The following is a 19330-nucleotide window of genomic DNA, read 5'->3' on the forward strand; positions in this document are numbered from 1 at the left end:
CTTTGGTATTATTTCTCCCTCCAGTAACAAATTTCTGACAGCATATCACTGGACTCTATCCATTCCCTTTATCATAGTAGTGCCATGCCACACAAAACTCATGCTAAGTTAAACCAACAGCTGCCATTTAATTTTAATATTTTACATTTTAATATAGAACACAACCAGAGAATTCAGTGAAATCCCCCCAAATAAAAACATATTTCACTTTCCAATATGTCTTACACACAAGGCAATGAAAACAGCATAAGCTATGAGTCTGAAGACTTGCTTTTGTTTTTGTTCTTTAAATCATTGGTTTGGCAAACTGGTAATCTGCACATTCTCATTTATAAAATGGTATTAATAAGGCCAGGCCTGCCTAACTAACAGAAATCCTGGGGAGATCAAATGAACTAATAAATTTGAAGTGCTAATTAAAATCAGTAAAGCATATTCCAGTACACAGAGCAACTGCAGTCTTGACCAGTAAGTACAGAGGAATACAAAACAAAACAAAATAAAACAGGATGGGAAGGGAGGCAGCATGATCCTGTAGAGGAGTCATCCCCCAGTTGGGAGATGCTAGCCCACTCCATTGACCCCTGTAAGCTTTAGGCTATAAATTGATCACGATCATCTAACAGGACCGTTCAGCTCAAATAGATGAACAAATACAAAAGTCCAGTATAAATGGTAAAATGATGTACAAACATGATTATAGTCACTGAGTAGTTTTCTCAGCCCAGATTAATGCAGTATACAAAGTACAAAGAGAAGATGTATAAAGAGGACACATATGTTTGCCTGAATGCCAGTATAAAATGCTTGTTCCTCAAAGTTTTAATAGAATATGCAAAGGGACCAAATTCCAAGAAAAAAAAGTAAGAAAGAGAATGGTAGCAATGATAAATGCAAAGAATTTACTGGGTATAAATAACTACAGAGAGAATATAAGGAAACTGTCAGACATCATACTTCTAAAATTATTATAAATAGACAAGAAGATGGTCACCAGCCAACCCAGTAAGGGCAAGTGTGGAACCCTGGAAGAAAAGTGACAGAAATGAAGAATTGAAGCATAAGAATTGGGAATGAGATTCCTCTTCCACTCATTCAGAATCAGAAAGCATAACATATATATTGGTTAAAGGAGTTGTTACGTCACAGCTATTTAATACATACTCGAACAGTTATGGATAGATGAAGCCAAGGGGGAGGATTTTCAGATATAAGAAAGGCAAATCATGAGAAGCAGTGTATCCAATGATCTGCAGGCAGAAAGAACCATAAAAAGATTTTGGACAAGAATTCACATAATCAGGTTTATACTCGAGAAAGAAAGCAGTGTAGAGAAATTACTAGAAAGGGAGGGATTGGGAAATGGAAAACCAGTTGGAAGAATATTGCAACATTCCGGGCAAGAGAAGTTTTTGAAAAGACCTTCAGTAAAGTAATGGCAATAGATGGATAAAGGAAGGCAATCAAGGTAAAAGAAAAAGGAACAAATAGTGCTGCCATAAAAGAATAAAAATCCTTGGGGCTTCCCTGCTGGCGCAGTGGTTAAGAATCCGCCTGCCAACGCAGGGGACATGGGTTTGAGCCCTGGTCCGGGAAGATTCCACATGCCACAGAGCAACTAAGCCCGTGCGCCCCAACTACTAAGCTTGCGTTCTAGAGCCCGCGAGCCACAGCTACTGCAGCCCGCGCACCTAGAGCCCGTGCTCCACAACAAGAGAATACACCACAATGAGAAGCCCGTGCACCGCAACAAAGAGTAGCCCCCTCTCACCGCAACTAGAGAAAGGCTGGGGAAAGCAACGAAGACCCAACGCAGCCAAACATAAATAAATAAATTTATTTTTTAAAAAAATCCTTAATAACAATTCACATTAGCTTATGAGACTGGACCTTTGGCTTTTACTTGGAAGTGCACAGGGATGTTACGAGATGAGACTCCTAACAGCCCCCAGGACAGGTAAGGCACCTTCTACCACACTCAGAACCCAGTGGCAGCTTCATATCACACAGCTTCCAAATGAATGCAGCTGCTACACTAATGAGCAAAAACATACATAATGAACTGTCAAAATATAGTCTTAGTTTCATGATTTTAAAAACTTGGTTAACTTTATGAACAAACAATTCTTAATCATGGTACTAGGGAAACAGAAAAAGTAGTAAAAACTTTTTATAACTTTTTTTAATTTTAAAAAAAATTTTACTGTAATTTTTAACAGTAAAAACAATTTCTAATTGGTTCGATATACACACACACAAACCCAGCAGAAAATACTATTTTCAGTTCATTTTAAATACTCACAGCTTTAAGAAACACTCGCTGTCACTGATGTACAGCTTTAACAAAGGGGATTTAGTCAGCATAAAAGCTTTCTTGCTTCTAACCTTCCATAAGAGAATAAATTGAGAGGTAACACAAATGTCATTTTTTTCAACACAGTGGACCAAAAAACATTTTAATGGGCCACAAAAATCAAATCATGTCACTAATCACTATCCTGCCAAATATAAAGAGGAAGTTTTGGGTTTTTTTTTTTGCGGTACGCGGGCCTCTCACTGTTGTGGCCTCTCCCGTTGCGGAGCACAGGCTCCGGACGCGCAGGCTCAGTGGCCATGGCTCACGGGCCCAGCCGCTCCGCGGCATGTGGGATCTTCCCAGACTGGGGCACGAACCCGTGTCCCCTGCATTGGCAGGCGGACTCTCAACCACTGCGCCACCAGGGAAGCCCATGTTCTTTTTGTTTTTTTTAACATCTTTATTGGAGTATAATTGCTTTACAATGGTAAAGAGGAAGTTTTGATTCATCAGAGATTCTTAAAAAGTCAAGATCTGATTTAATTCTCAGTTTAGCCACTAATTTGCCACAAGTAAAAAAGAAAAAGCAGGGCTTCCCTGGTGGCACAGAGGTTGAGAGTCCGCCTGCCGATGCAGTGGACACAGGTTCCTGCCCCGGTCCGGGAAGATCCCACATGCCGCGGAGTAGCTGGGCCCGTGAGCCATGGCCGCTGAGCTTGTGCGTCCGGTGCAACGCGAGAGGCCACAACAGTGAGAGGCCCGCGTACCGCAAAAAAACAAACAAACAAAAAAGAAAAAGCATAAGTCAAACTATGCATTAATTATTCATCCATAAATGTGGATAGTAAGGGATTAGGAGCTATAGTGATTTATTTCCATCCTGTATGCTAATTTATCTTCTATTTGCTAGAGTATCAGGTGAAAGGCACTGAAGGTAAAATGGTATCATTTTTCTCAAGTCACCAAAAAGCCAGAAAAGTGGTGAAAACAATAAAGATGTGGGTCCATGAATACTGAGTTATATTAGAACACTGTCTGTGGTGAAAGGCGACAGTGTGTGTTTGCTAAAATGTAGCAATTACACAGCACTGTACAAGCAACACAAACACCTTCACTCCCCAAACAGAACTAGAGAAATGCAGAAAACCCAGGACAAACCTTACTTTTTTAAATACCATTAGATTGTCAGGCTCTCTATAAGAGACTTTTTCTACATCCCAGTTGTTGTCCTTTTCTAACTACCTTTTTAAAAAAAGCTTTCAAGGGTCTCTGTACAGCTCCTCAATCCCTCATCAAGCACTTCTGTGACCAAGGAAGAGTCACAAAGTAGTGACGGACCCAAAGATGACCCAAACAGTACGACGTGATGAGGTGATGAGAGCCCCAACAAGGCCGCAGAGAACAGGCCCTTCTCAGAGCAGGGGGAGGAGGACAAACCACATGCAGCCCAGAAAGGGCACCTCAGAGGGAGCTGCCCAGGGACAGCATCCAGGATTCTGAGTGTCGTGAGAACACTGCTGAGATGACTGAGCACAGTGCCCAAGCTGAGCAGACGCCTGCCAAGTCAGCAGGACCAGCTCAAGGCCGAAGGAGAGGAGGTTGACCATCAGGGAGAAGGCGGGCCTGGGTGGCAGAGGGGAAGAGCAGGAGACCACAGTCAAGGAATAACTGAAAAGTCACAGGCGTGGTTGTTTTAGTGTTTTTACCATTCATAGTTGAACAACTTTATATGTATTAAAACATTTTTAAATTTTGATCCGGTTCAGAAAAGTATATGACATGAGTTTATTAGGGTTGTTGGAGGGTTGTTAAAAGTAAGCATGTGATAAGGAGGTGACATTTGGGGATAATAAAAAAGTCTGTTTTTCTCAACATCTAGAGGGTTAGCACATATCAGATGGACAGGCAGAAAGACACAAGCAAAGCCAAGGAAATTTCACAGTTTATAGATGAAGATGTTGGGTTAGGTGGCAAAAGAGCCACCCCTTGCAGAGGCAAGGGAGAAAAAGAGCTGAAACTGGGCAGGTAGATCCTGAAACGCAGGTCTCTGAACAAAAACCGTTAAAATAAAGAGCCAATTCTACCTCCTTTTGCAATAACATAGTGCTAAATCATGACTTTAATAAAAACTTGAGGTTTTGTCAAGTTTAAAACCTTTAAAAACCTAAACCTGTGCATAATAGTATTTTCTAAGAAAACTGAATTTTGCAAACACAGAAGTAATTCAGTGTTTGTCCTTGGTTATTTTGTTCTGTTTTGTCTTGAGGTGATGGTCCTAAGTTATCCAATCTACTATAAGAGAACTAATGGTACACAAAATATATAAAAACATCTTCCTACTGTTGCATTTGTTCAGTAAGCCTACATGCAACTTAATTAAAACTCAGTCACATCTGAGGAACTTTTTCCTCCCACATTGTCTTGCTCATTAAACAGTAAGATGTAAGCAGAGTTAGTTTTCCAATAAGGCTAAAAATCACAGTAAACAGAAAATTGTAAAACCAACAGTTTCAACAAATTAAGAGTTGAAAGGAGAAGACACTTTCAAAAATATCCATAACACATATTTACATAACCATATTTGACATGATCCTATTTTCAATCCAATTAAACAATTCGATAGGGGGGTGGGAGGAGGGCTGAGGCATAACAGAGACAGGAAGGCAGAGTCAGTCACAGCCACACAGAACCAGTTCTCTCAAACACTACCACACAAACATCAAATCTACACAATAGAAATGCAGTGGATATATAAAGAGGTAAATCAGAAACACACACATCTGCACACATCTGATCTGTGAAAGGCAGACCCATGCCTGGTCTTTGTAGAAACAACAGAAATATAAGCCTCGGTCAATACACCACCAATGTCAACACGAGCACTTAGATTTCAACAGGGAGTTGCTTTTGAGTGCTGAAAATAAGAGGCGAAAACAAAAAGAAATTATATGAAAGTGGATTTGTGGGTCTCATGACAAGATTAGCTGGTTAAGGAAAAAAATCTTTCCTGCTGTGGCCCTGATCTCAGCACATGACGGCCCATCACAACTCTGCTGAGACACAAATGCCACAGGACACAGCTGGCAAAATGGGTGACACCTCTCCAATCATTTTCCCGTTTTCCGATTAGTGACGCAACTTGAGGGAGGGAATAAGGAGTAGTGGAATAGTTGCAACATTTTAGGATTTAGCTGCAATTCTGCCTCATTTGCATAATTTTTCCAAGTCCAATCTGCCCAAAGCAATCAGGGAGTACAGCAGAGTAAGGGAGTGAGCCAAGCAGACTGACGAGGAGCACAGGTATCAGACTCACTGTGTGACTTTGCTTTCAGTTTCCTCACTGGGAAACAGGGATCTCAAAAGGGGTCACGAAAGTACCCCCTCTGAGGACTGCCGTGAGGATCAAATGAGATGTCTATAAGAGTTTACCACACGATTTTTCACTCAAATTGTTTTTTTTAATTGTGAATAATATTTTATTTAGTCATTTTTGTTTACAACTGAAACTCTGGGAATTCAAAATTAATATCCTTGCCCGTGAGCTTCTTATAGACACCAGAAAATGTTCCAACCTTGTGTTCCACATTGTTCTGCTGTGCTTTATCCAAATGAACCTTTATGAGTTGGCTGCCAACCAGCTTCACGCGGATTCTCTTGCCCACAATCTCACTTGGGAAAACCAAGTCCTCCAGGATGGCATCGTGCACTGCTGTCAGAGTGCAGCTCCTGGGATGCTTTTGCTTATTTTTTGTACGGCTTTTGCAAGTTGGCTTAGGCAGAATTCTCCTCTGCGTGATAAAGACAAGGTGCTTCCCGCTGAACTTCTTCTCCAACTCACACACTAGCAGACCTGGATTTTTCTGGAAAGATTTCAGTTGAGGAATGGGAACAAGATTATGATAGCTTTCCGACCACCACCAACTTCAATTTCCTCAGTGGTTATGATGTTCAGCTCCCGCAGCTGGGCCTTGAGGTACAAGTTCATCTCCAGCTTCAGAAGGACCTGGGAGATGCCCAACTCAAACTCATCTGGCTTCACACCACTGGGCTTGGCAATCTTCACGCTGGAACTAAACATGGCCTGGATCTTGCCAATGCGGCCAATACTTCACTCAAATTGTAATCATCATTATCATCCAGGCCTCAATTTGTCACATGTGGACGTTTTGGTTGTTGTTTCTCTCTACTCTTTAACATTCACCACTTTCTTCCCTTGAATATCAGGAAAAAAATGTATTTCTTTCCTATCTTCTTTATACCATCAGATGAAATATTTAATCTTAAAGTAGAATTTAGATGTCCTTGAAAAACCTGATGATCTGGAAGGTTTTATCTACAGCTACACTCTTAGAAAGTTTCCCCAGTGCAAAACTTCAAACTCAAACACTGCAGGTTTCAATGGAACCCAGCTTTGCAGAGCTGCATATCCAATATGGTAGCCACCAGCCAACTGTGACTAAGCTGCACTTGAAATGCAGCTTAGTCAGAATTAAGAAGTTCCATAAGTGTAAAATTTGCACTGGATTTCAAAGACTTGGTATGAAAAACTAATGTAAAACATTTCATTAATAAATTTTCCTATCGATTACATGTTGAAATGATATTCTGGATATGAGTTAAATAAGATATTACTAAAATTAATGTCACTGAAGTAATTTAAAATTACACATGTGGCTCATATTTGTGGTGCTCATATACTTCTGGACAGCACTGTCATAGAGTGAGGACAGTGACACGAAGCAATCAAGTGCTTCCCCTGAGGACTAGGTCCACATGCAGAAATGCCAATTGACCTACCCTGACTTCTATTTGCCAAGTGAAGATCAGACTCTGCTGGTCATAAGTGGAATACAAGCTGCAATTGGGCCACTGAAGGAATGCCTCAAGTCAACTGTAAATATGCTTGTTTTCATAACACTGTGCTTGGGAATCAAGGTTCCAAACTTGAGCCACACCCTCCCATTTCCACTATCAGGGAAGCAATCGTGAATTCTGATTAGCTTGGAGGTAACTGGAATCACTGCGGGAGAGGGTGTGTGTATGTGTGACACATTTTTGTCTGGGAGTCTTTGGGGCTTCGTGACTCACCTCAACACTTAATCACAACAATCCATTCTCCTCTCATCTGTAAGAAGCTGTGCTGGGGGCCGGGGATGGGGGTGGGGGGGTATGAGTCTGGAAGACCGCAGGACCCCGGGCTAGGTCAGACAGAACCTGCCTCCCATCCTCAGGGAGCACCTCTACACCCTCCCTCCCCACCAACAAACAGCCTCTGAGGTTCATAAAATAGTAACACATAAAACACATTTCCTTTCTTCGTCAACTATTCCCCAGTACTCTTGAAAGAGGTTAGCACTATTTACTCCTTTCTATCTGGCAGCTATAGTTTATCATATTTTAAAAACAGATATCAAATAAAAAAGCAGTGAAGAAAGCATCACGAGTAATCAAAACTGATCTCTGCATCAAGGAAACATATTTCTTTGTTTAAATTAAAAAGTAAGCTAATACATCTTTCAAAATGAACTGTAATTTCCTACATCATTCTATAAAAGTATACCAAGTCCCAATACAACCCTTTCACATGAAGTAAGGTGTAATCATAGCACAAATGGAAAAACAATTTCAAAAACAGGAAACAAAGGTTTTGAACATCACCCGTAATATCCACTTTTACAATCACAATTTTACCCACTTTGGATGTTAAAAAAAAAATACTCTGACCACATAAGCTAGGCTATTCAGACATTTAGAAAGCACAATTCCTGCAGTTTGGATTTCTTGAGTGTGTAGGAAATCAAGGGAACCACAGTTACAATATATCACTTCCTGCTGTGAGGATATCACAGGAAAATTCACTCAATAGCTGTCACCACTGAAATTGAAATGAATTTCTTTCTACAGCTAAATCCCTAGTAAATGGTATCCCACTTGTGTTAGCCCAAGGGATTTTCCCGGCAGTTACTCCAAATGAGAACACAATCAATAAAATTCTGTTATAAACTGAATGTAAATTATTTTTCCACAAGCATGAATTTTACGTAAAAAAAAATTCTCTCCGAAAAACTACCATCAGACGATACGTAGGATAATGATCTATATTTCCCTACAACTGAGAGAAGCTGTATGATTTCAAGAGGTGCACATACACAATAAAAAAAACAAGTTCATATGGGTTTCCACATCAGGTGAGAACTACAAACAGCACAATCACTACTCTTCTTTGTTTGAGGTTGGCCTCATCTTTTCCCATATGGTCCATATTTTTCTATTTATTCCCATTTCTAAGCTGCAACAGTCCAATGAACTGCAAGAGAGTTGAAAGTTGCACCTCATTTTTCTATAAAAAATATCTGTACCTCACAATTGTCAAAAATCATGGAATTGCACCCTTAAAATGAGTGCATTTCATTGTATGTAAATTATACCTCAATAAAATTGATTTAAAACGTAAAATATACACATACATCCCTATAAGATAGTCACACTACAGTGCTACATAGATGTTTGCACCATACACACTTAAAGCCCCCAACAAAGATCTCTATTTTCATGAGTACGTTTTTTGTTTGTTTGTTTTGTTTTGTTTGCTGTACACAGGCCTCTCACTGTTGTGGCCTCTCCCCTTGCGGAGCACAGGCTCCGGATGCGCAGGCCCAGCGGCCATGGCTCATGGGCCCAGCCGCTCTGCGGCATGTGGGATCTTCCCGGACCGGGGCACGAACCCGTGTCCCCTGCATCAGCAGGCGGACTCTCAACCACTGTGCCACCAGGGAAGCCCCATGAGTATGTATTTTATACTCCTTTTACATTCTTAGCATATTCTGGGAGTATAATGACCCCTAAGTAGAGGCTGTTTTGACTTGACTTTGACCCAGGATAGTCAAATGATTACAATAAAGAAATCTGCCTGAGAGATTGGTACTGAAAAGTTGAGGGCGTTGAGGGCAGGGTGGGCGTGAAATAAAGTTCTAACACACAGGAGAACTAAGACGTTAAACTGATGGTCATCGTCTCATTTCCCCACAATGTACAGAGGGCGGGATGCTTCTGAGATGCGCTATCACAGGTCTACAGCACCCGACGATGCCCCCTCACACTTGTTCCCTAATAATAGAGAGAACCAGGGACACGAAGGTGGGGGTTTGATGGAGGTTTTGAAGGGAGGGGAGAAGAAGGGGAGAGCTAATGAGGATTATTATTACAAGTCACATCCAGAGATCACGTCACACACTTTTCCTACACACTCTGTCACTCTTGCACAGCCATTAACAATGGCTCATCATGTTAAGGTCTTCGTTTCATAGATCAAAACAGCAAGGTTCATAATAGCTTTGGTTTTATTTTGTTTTTAAATACAGTCTTCAACATTTGGATAGGTCACTGGGGAGAAAGAAGGGGGATCCTTCTGAGGTCACACAGAGAAACAGAAAGGACTCTCTTCGGTTAGCTCCTGATTCCAGGAGAAACAGTCCCAAGTCCCAAAACAAAAGGCAAAACCAGTGTTGAATTTCTACAATGTATAAAGAGTGTTTCTTTACCAAAGCTTTTCCTTGCAAATGACAGAAAATTCACCAACATTTTGTCCAAACTATTATACCATCTCATCCAGTCTCAACATTTAGTAGCTTAAAAAACCTAAATGAGAGGTAAAATTTTAAAACCTAAAAGTGTTCTCTCCCAGCACTGGCTCATTCAGGAGTCTTCCTGAGGTCCAGTCCCTGTTACAGCAACAGGGAGAGAGGTAAACAGAAGGAAGGATGCCTTGCTCTCATGGAGCTTACACTGCAGACAAACACACACCAAAAAAACAAATGAACACGTAAAAATGACCATTTCAGCCAGTGACGCTGCTGTGAGGAAAACAGAGCAGGTGACAGCACAGAGGCCCTGGGGGTGAGTGTGAGCTGAGTGACCAGAAGCAGCCTTTTGTGAGGCTGAGAGGACACAGTTACATCATGTGACCAAGGTCCCCAGTGGCCTCCTGTGGACAGTATGTACACCGTCCACCAAGGACCACAGAAGCTCAATTAAAATGGGCTTTTTATTCCCTTTGTATCAATGTTATCTTTTTAGAACTACTTTCTAAACAGTAGTTACAAACAACTGAGAGGGCGCTACATCCTAAGTGAGTCTGGGCTGTCGGTCTGTCCGCAGCCCAATCTATCAAGTGTTTTGTTTTTACTGTGAATCGTGCCTGGTTGCCAGGCGGTCTTCTTAGGTTCACTAAACATTTAGACTCACAAGATTTCCACAAGTGGCACCAGGTGGCTCAGAAAGACCCAGGACAGAACCCCAGCTCACCAGCTGGGCAGCGTGAGCACTAGACCTCCTGCAACACCTGCACAGGTGGGCGGCTCGGGGGGCAAGGAGGGCACGCCCACACCCGAAAGCACAGGGCTGCTGCGGCTCAGGGACCTCAGACCCCTCAGTGGCCGCAAGCCCTTAGAACTACGTCCATAGCCACCTCAGACTTGGAACTCCAAATCCATTAATCTAGAAACCATTACTATACTTTAAAAAATATATGACTATGTAAACGTATTTCAAATATGACAGAGAACCGTATGCTGTCCAATCCAATAACCATTAGCTACAACCGGCTACTTAAATTTAAATTAATTAAAATAAAATTACAACCTGTGTTCTTCAGTCACACTAGCCATACTTCAAGCACTCAACAGCCATAAGCAGCTGCTGGCTGCTGGGCTGAACGGCACAGGTACAGAACACTTCCATCACCACAGAAAGTTCTACTGCACAGCACTACACAAATTACTTTTTCACTGCTAATATATTACAGTAACTACCACAATGCTTTATCAGGCTTTTTAAGAAAATTGTCCATAGCATAGTCATCATTTTGTACCTTGTTAGTGCTTTATGCCTAACACAGTGTAAAATAACTAATTTTCTTTATTACTTAACTAGAGGACAATCAATATTTTAAAGAAACCCAAAGAGTGAAGAATACGAAATTTTAAAACTACAGACAATGAAACTACTTGAAAAACATAAACAATCATAAACTTTGCTTTCCAGGAAGACTGACAGCATCCACAATCCATAAATCCCTAAGAAACCTTGGAGTCAGAGGGCCAACAGAAATCTGACATTTCTACTTGGGAACAAGCTGCAAGAACACTGTGACATGCAAGGCTGTGTGCTCACAGAATCATGTCCCTCTACTGTGATTTCCACAATGCTATGTGCCCCACAGAATCAGGTACCTCTACTATGCTAACAGCCATCATAATTTACTATAATTACTTTAAGATTCTCTCTTTTCTGAGCAACACTGAGTCCTATAAGAGCAGAAATAAACATGTATCCCTAGAACCTAACACCATGCCTGGCACCAAGTAGTTCCCTTAATATGTGTTAAATTAATAATAAATAAAACAAACTCTTAGAATAAAGGTTTGTGACCATGTATTTACCTCCACAAGTCACAGCCACTACGTACAACCTCATTACAAAGTCTACTGTTTACAAAGGTATCTATTTGCCTTGGCAAGATAGCCAGTTGAAGAGACAGGAAAGACTCCTATCTTCTTTCTATATCACTGAAAAGAAAATTAGTACTTTATATTTCTGTAAAAATCACTGTTAACCCTTTTTAAACTTTAAAACATGTTAAGCTAACAAAGTGACGTAACTACAAACCCCAGGGAAATTTAGTATTGTATATAAATTAAGAGTGATGGTTTACTTGTAAAACTGATGCAAAGTGATGTTAAAAGCTGTTTTCAACCTCCCAAGAGAAAACCCTCACATTAATAGGCAGATCAATGGTCTTCCAAAGATGTTCACTCATGAATATGTTAGGTTATGTGGGAAAAAGGACTCTGCAGATGAAATTAAGATTAAGGACCTTGAGATGGGGCAATTATCCTGGGTATACATGTGGGCAATGTAACTACATGAGACTGTAAAAGCAGAAAGCTTTCTCAGGGTGGGGGCAGAGATGCAGTCGCAGAAGTCAGTTCTGACACATGAGAAGGACTGATGCACTGCTGCCGGCTCGGAGAGGGGACCACACGCAAGGACCAGAAAGAGGCCTCTGGGGCTCAGGGAAAGCAGAGGAAGGAATGTGGGCCCCTGGCTGACAGCCCGCCAGGAAATGGGGATCTCAGTCCTGCCACAAGGAACTGCACTCAGCCAGCAACATGCATAAGCTTTAGCAGCACACTCTGCCCCAGAGCTTCCAGCAACAGCCACAGCCCTGCTGGCATCTTGATTTTAGCTGTGGGAGGCCCATGTGGGATTTCTGACCTACAGAACTGTATGATAAAAATGAGTGCTGCTTTAATCCATTCAATTTGTGGTAATTTATTATGGCTACAACAAAATTTTCTAATCTAGACACACCAATAAGGTTTAAAATTCAGCATCCTGAATTCTGTCTTCTTCAAGTCACTGGTTCACTTGCTAAGGACGTGGCTACTTTCTCGCCTCTCTTGTCCCTGTAAAGCTATAAGCCACCTAGGCTGCTGCTGCTCTCTGTCCTATCTCTGTCTCCTGGGAAACATCTCTGCTGCAATCCCTCTTAATGCAGTCATCACAACATATCTTCTCCCCAGTGGACCTCACCTGGCCACAAAGAAGATGCTAACACTCTGTAATTGTTCTTCACAGCTTTATTCAACCAAAAAAAAGCCTGAATACCCAGTAAAATGGGAATGGTTAAGATAGATATATCTATCCTCAATTGAATACTATAAGTCACTTAAAAATGGAACCATGAAAAGTAATCTTCTACTTTACTACATGGGTATGACATACTAAGTGAAAAAAAATTTTTTAAGTTTAACCATTTAAATTATTATTACATAAAAATATATAGAGATTACAACAAAAGCCTAGCAGTGGTTATATTAGTGAAGCAGGATTCGTTTCTTCTATTTTTCCAAATTTTATGTAGTGTGACTATAAATTTTATCAAAAAAATTAAATGACATAAAATTTGTAACATAAGCCACATACACCTCTCTCCTTCCTCTGCTTGATTAAGCTGCAGCAACTATTTCAGTACAGCCGCGCGCACGTGTGTGCGTGTGTGTGTGTGTGTGTGTGTGTGTGTGTAGATTGGTCTTCTTTTCCTGTTAGCATATAAACATCTTGAGCTGAGGGACCACATCTCTTAGCATCTTTGTACACAGACTATCCATTATAGTGCCCTTAACACAATGGGAGGATTTTAATAAAATGCTCACTCTTGACAAAGTACATCTCTAAAAAGGCATAAACATTTTCAATACAAACGTGAAAAAAGAAATAACTCAAAGACCATAAATAATGGGAAAGAACACATTCTTTCTAATTTATTAATCTTACAAGACACCTGAAACACCTTCACAATAATCACTGAGCTAAAAGCTTATGTTGCTGCATGTAGAAAAGGAAATAAATCTAAAGTTAATGCCAGAGCTTAGAAACAGGTGATGAGGAAAAGCTGACAAACAGCTGGAGCCCGTGGACCACGTTAATGAGGCTCTCACTTCAGCCCTCACCTGGTGGGCATCCTGATCTACCAAACCTTTCCTAACACATGAACGCCCAACAATTTTCTGATTTCAAAATGAGAAGTAATTCAAAAAGAAAACGCTGGGTACTGTACCACCATGGATATTGAGAAAAGCTTTCTTACAGAGATTGCATTTCTGATATAAAATCTGTGTCAGCATATTCTTCGGAGGAATGAACAGAAATGTGTACATATCAACCAAATGTACTGCATTAGGAAAAAAAAATTACAAAATAATTGTTGGTAATAATACCAACTGAAGGAAAAAAAATACCAACTGAAGGAAGATGCTTTCATTATTTTAAATGATTTCCAAATAAAGGTCAATATAAACATCTGCTTAGAAATTCAGGATGCATTACAAGTTAATCCATGTGATACAGTTCATTTACTACAGGTAATGCTTCTCTTTGCTAGCTTCTCTTATCTTTACTTGATTTCTATTTTATTCTTAGGTTGAAATATGCTAATAAAATTAGGAAAAATAGTGTAACAAATACATGGTTTTGAAATTCTTTAATTTTTAATTAAAGAATTGGAAAATCATTAAATTTATTGGCAAAATATTAAATGAGAACAATATTCACTTCATATCTTGAGGTGGAGAGGTGAAGGAGGAAGACACACTGTGGGAAAAGGCATTATTTTTAAGGAAAAAAAAATCATATCCAAGTAATCACATGTAGATTGTGGGCTACAAGTTTTCTTCTGCAGTCTCACCTATTTACACCTAGCATTTGTAAATAATACAATAAATAAAAATAACAATCTTGGGCTTCCCAGAGACAAGGAAAGGACTTCCCTGGTGGCGCAGTGGTTGAGAGTCCGCCTGCCAATGCAGGGAACACGGGTTCGTGCCCCGGTCCGGGAAGATCCCACATGCCGCGGAGCGGCTGGGCCCGTGAGCCATGGCCACTGAGCCTGCGCGTCTGGAGCCTGTGCTCCGCAATGGGAGAGGCCACAACAGTGAGAGGCCCGCGTAACGCAAAAACAAATAAATAAATAACAATCTTTAACATAAACACCCTTGGTAGTCTAATACATTTCTATAAATATTATCCCATAGGTACCAACATTAGGATAGCAAAGACACTTATACACAATAAACTTCTACATTTACAGGAACATATCCCAAGGCCTTTATATATCTCCAAATTAGAAAATCAGTACATGATATAATTCACCCTAGAAAATGCAGTGATGTGTGAGGATGTGTAAAGTCACCTTGAGATGTGGACTCATTAGATAATGTATATAATGATATGTGACTTGAGGAGACCAGAAATTATGATTTACACAAATTCTCTCTGGCATTTCAGAATTTAACATGAACTTCCTGAGGCTCCATCACTAAACTTTAAAATAGGGTTAATGACAAACAACCATCTACCATCCTCACTGGGGTGCTCTGAGTATGAACTAAAAAGCCAGTTTGGACAGTACTTTGTAAACTAGCCAGTTTGATTTCTTGGTCCCATGTTCTCCTCCCTCTTCTAAATACTTGCCCCTTCAATTATTTCCTTATTCCCATAAACCTCGTTTCTCCCTGACCGATAAACATTGCTCACCTTTCCAGCCTTCGGGGAAAAATGAAACACTTGCTTCAACCATGACACTCATGGGTACAGTCCCCTTTCCTCCTCGCTCTGCCAAGAGCAGTCTACACTCCCTGTATGCCCACAGCCTCGTTCCGCATTTCCTCCTCAACCCCCACCCCAGGGACAGACTTGCATCTGTACCACTGCAAGGTGGGGGCTGAGCCACCTATGGCTCCCATGCACCTAATCCAACTGACGTGAGGAGATTCTGACCTGACTTCCCTACGCGTTTAACAGTGTTCACCTTTCTGAAAGCTTTCCCTTAGCATTGTTGATGCCACCACCCCTTGCTGTGCTCCTGTTTCACTCGAGATTCCTCCCTGGTGTCTTTACTGGCTTCCCTTTTAACTCATCTCCTCCCTCCATCACTGCCCATCACAGGTCACTTAAACACTAACTTCTATGGGTTCTATTCAGGGCCATTTCCCCTTTTCTTGTCACTCTATATTCTCTCCCCGAGTGATCTCAACCATCCCCCTGATTTTAACCACCCCTATATAGTGGAGATTAGCAAATGTCTCTCTATAAACCTCGCTCTCAAACTGCGGGCCTATATTCAGCTACTTACTAAACACCCCACATATGCTCCACCAGCATCTCAACTTTAAAATGTCTTAACCCACTGAACCTACGATCCCAGCAGTCCAATTCACCCCCTTGTCCTCCTTTACTCTCCTTCACGGTCACTGACAACATCCTCCCTCAAGTGAGATCAAAGTTCAGTCCAATCTGAGCAGCCACTGTGAGCCACCACTGTGCTAGGGGGTGTGGAATCCAAACAACCACTTCATGGCCTCATCACTTAAGGAAATGTACTTTGTGTTTAATTCCATTCAAAAGGTTACAAATGTTGTAATGTGTTTAAGTGCCTATCTCTCAATGAAATCAAAACTGTAAATTCCTTGAGAACAGAAATTGTTTTTTTTTTTTAATCCCCGGCACATAATAGGTGCTCAGTTACTGATGGATGCTACTAACGAATAGCTTGCATTTCCATAAGAGATTGAAGCAAAATGCTTTCTGTGGTTAAGGTAACTTTTAACTATATAACTAGGTTCAACTAAGAAAATCTGGACAAAGCACTTCTACATTCTCAGAATGATATATATTGTTAAGCAATATACTAAATTATTAGGTTGGCAAAGTGTTATACTAATTCTCTTTGAATGTCTAAGTCCTGTAAAATGACTTGAGAATTTCTCTGTATTGCTACTTCAATTTTTGCGGGTATTGGTATCATCTCCCAAATTAGTTTTATTGACAAACTTAATTAAAACACTACTCATCATTCCTCTTTGATCATCAGAGGCACTAAACAAAATTAGATCTAATAATGATTTCAGTTTCAACCTCCTAATATCCACCACCCCTTCTAGGTTATATTTAAACTATACAGTTCATGCAAATCAATGATGATTATTTTTTCCTAACAGGATTATCATTAGCACCTTTCAAGCCAAACAGTATTCTTTCCTATTTTGACCTAAGCAAAAGGAAGGTAAAAGAAAAACATTACATTTAGACAGCCAAGAGACAATTCAATATACTTGAAAGGCTTTCCACAAGGTTACTTTTTGTAACAGGAAGTGTCCAACTATGCACATCAGCTGCCACCCTACATACAGATGTCTCTGACATGGTAATAAAACAAGAAACCATTTGGTTTAATAATAATAATAAGAGAAGCAACATCAGTTGGTGCATATTACATGTAGCATCTAGCCCTGGTTGCTTAGCAAACAGCCACAAGTGACTTCCACAGAGAATGAAAGCCCTAAATGAATGTACAGTTTGTGCAAGTTTCAAGGACTCAAAAAGACATGTCAGTAGTTAATCTAAACTCTAGTTGACAATGACCGCACTGGGGTGGAGGAAGGAGAATCCATCATTATCTCACAGAATCAAGCACTGACTAGATGTGAGATCCAGCCCTTTAGGTCTATGTCTTCTGACTCAATGGTTTTATAGGGGAAAGAACTGTAACAATATGATTATTATAAATTATAAAAACTTTATGCAGAAAAAAACCAACAAAATATCACTGGTATAACACGTATTTATTCATTCAACAAAACACATAATGAAGACCTATCATGAAAAGGACTGTGCAGCTCTGGAGCAGCTCATACTATAATGGAGAAATCAGGCAAGGAAACAATATCATAGGTTCTGTAACATGGGGAGCCAGGCAGTATTACGGGAACACAAATAAACACCTGAGAGGGAGATGGGGCAGGGGAGGGAGGGTGCGAACCAAGTGGTCAGGGAGAGCTCATCAGAGGAGGCGAACAAGAACAAGCAACATTAGTCAAATCACAGAGGTGGAGGAAGGGGAAAAGAGCATTCCGGGCAGGAGGAAATTATCTGCAAGGGCACTGAGGAGAGCAAGGGCATGTCACACTGGTGGAGCTTCAGGGCACCTGCTGGCAGGAGAAGTCAGGGCGTCAGTACTGACAGAAAGTCCAAAGGGCTAGGCCAGCTCCTTCCAGAAGGACCTCATCTGCCAGGCTGAGAAGTTCTCACTTCATCCCGGGGGAAATTCAGGAGACAGAATGCTTTTAAATCAAGGAATAATATAATGACTGCAGCAGTGATGTGAAATAGAGAGGGCAAATCGGGCAAAGATAAGAGGCCACCAGAAGGAGATGCTCAGGCTGAGATTGGGAGGAGAGGGGGGCAGGGGAGTGACTCACTAACACAGAGCTCTCAGAAATTTAACAACTCTGTACAGTACTCATGCTACTCAGTCCCCCGTGAGGTGTTAGTCTGGACCCCACCCTCCCCAACTGGAGAGGAGGACAGGAGAGGAGGAAAAGAGGGAGCAGGGAGGCAGGGGAGGAGGAAAATGAAGAACACTGAAAGACACTGGAAATTAACGTCCATGCCAATTTCTGAAGGAGCGGTAGCATTCTAGGTTTCAAAAAAATAAAAAGAAACCATAGAGGAAAACACTAAAGGTGCTTGGCTGAATATAACTTGAAAATGTAGGTATGTTGGATAATGTAACATAATAAAAAACTCTCAGAAAAAAAAACGTTTGTAACAAATATAACGAAGAGTCACTATCCTTTATATCTAAAGTATGTAAGATCAAATAATCAAAAGATGCTATCAATAAATGGGCAAAGATAGTTAATCCCACCTCAAAAAACATGGATAACAAAATGATTTAAAATCATTCTTAATAATTATCAGTGCAAAGTACATGATACCAACAGTATCTCTATGGTAAACCTATTAAATTAGCAACTGTTTTAGCTGCCCCTTCTTGTTCAGAGTACAGCAACATGGGGGATCTTATATGAAAACACAAGTAGAATAAGGTTTTTGAAAAAGAAATAAATATACTTAAATCTTTAAAAGGGTTCATATGCTTTCACAAATTCCACTTCTGAAAACCCATGCTAAGGAAACAATCAAAAATACAGATAAAGATTTACATACCGCATTTTTTACACTAGTGAAAAGAATGAAAAATGGTCTAAATGCTTCCCAAAGAATGATAAATATACTATAGGACACTCATACAAGAAAATATCATATAATCATGAAAAACTATGTTTGTGGACAGATTTTAGTAACAGAAAAATGAAAAAAATAGTGAATTATATAAAAGTATAATTACAACACTGAGTTTTAAAACAGCACAGAGGAAAGCAGTATTATTTCTGAATAGTGATGATAGGTTTTTCCTCCTCCTTTCCTGTATTTTCAAAGTTTGTTTTTTAAATAATGAGGATAAATTATTTTTGTATTTAGAAAACAAATATAACTTACTTCAACTACCCCCAACAAAATATGTGCAGGTTCCCATAGTTTGTCTTAGCCTCGCAGTTAATTAAGCAAATAGCTCATTCCTTTGAGATCTTTCTGAACTCAGTCATCACTACTCATTTTAACTTCAACTTA

At 40.3% G+C, this 19330-nt stretch overlaps 1 protein-coding gene and 1 pseudogene across 5 annotated transcripts in view; both read right to left on the reverse strand.

Annotated features, from left to right (window-relative positions):
- Positions 1-19330, reverse strand: part of PRIM2 (DNA primase subunit 2) — a 278641-nt gene that overhangs the window by 97826 nt on the left and 161485 nt on the right. The window lies entirely within an intron of this gene.
- LOC115844141 (small ribosomal subunit protein eS7-like) lies at positions 5767-6374 on the reverse strand (annotated as a pseudogene).

The sequence above is a fragment of the Globicephala melas genome, chromosome 11 (genome assembly GCF_963455315.2).
Source record: "Globicephala melas chromosome 11, mGloMel1.2, whole genome shotgun sequence".
Taxonomy (NCBI): domain Eukaryota; kingdom Metazoa; phylum Chordata; class Mammalia; order Artiodactyla; family Delphinidae; genus Globicephala; species Globicephala melas.